The sequence below is a fragment of the Propithecus coquereli genome, unplaced genomic scaffold (genome assembly GCF_000956105.1).
Source record: "Propithecus coquereli isolate 6110/MARCELLA unplaced genomic scaffold, Pcoq_1.0 Scaffold225, whole genome shotgun sequence".
NCBI lineage: Eukaryota > Metazoa > Chordata > Mammalia > Primates > Indriidae > Propithecus > Propithecus coquereli.
Genome location: NW_012147745.1, coordinates 3,072,753 through 3,073,398, shown reverse-complemented (window position 1 = coordinate 3,073,398; position 646 = coordinate 3,072,753).

The following is a 646-nucleotide window of genomic DNA, read 5'->3' as shown; positions in this document are numbered from 1 at the left end:
TGACCAAATAAAATAAGTCTCCTGGATAGTAATGTGCATTTCAGCAGCAATTCACAGAGTGCTTTATAACAGTACACAGTAGAACTGCATAAAGCAAACACTGAATTGTGGAGCAATTAGCTAAAAGCCTGATTAAGCAAGTAAGGTTTAAGCAAACATTTCAAACACTCAAGATTGATCCCTGAAGTTTCTAAGCGTGGGAGCTGCCTTCTTTTTGCCATAAACAATAAACCCATGGAGACAGAATCAAATCTCAAATGCAAAAGCAGGGCTGTCAATATGACTGGAAAGCAAGAGTGAGGCACAATTCCAGCAATCTAAACAATGAGGCGCATGATTTGCAAGTTGTGCCTCTGGCATAGAGGTAACTGGTGCCTCTTGAATGCCATACATACACCCGAGGTCTGTCCTGAGTGAGTGAGATATGAATAGGCGCCCAGACATACCAAGAAAGTAAGAAATGCACATTTCTTTTATTGGATCACCAGCTTTGAGAAACATGTATCAACTAAATAATTAGGTGCCTGGGGTTTAAGGAGATATATTCTGAGTAAAAACAAAAAAATAATAATAATACAGATACCTTCTTATCTTACTAACTGCCAAAGTTAATACATCTTCTTACTCCACTACAAACACTCAAAAC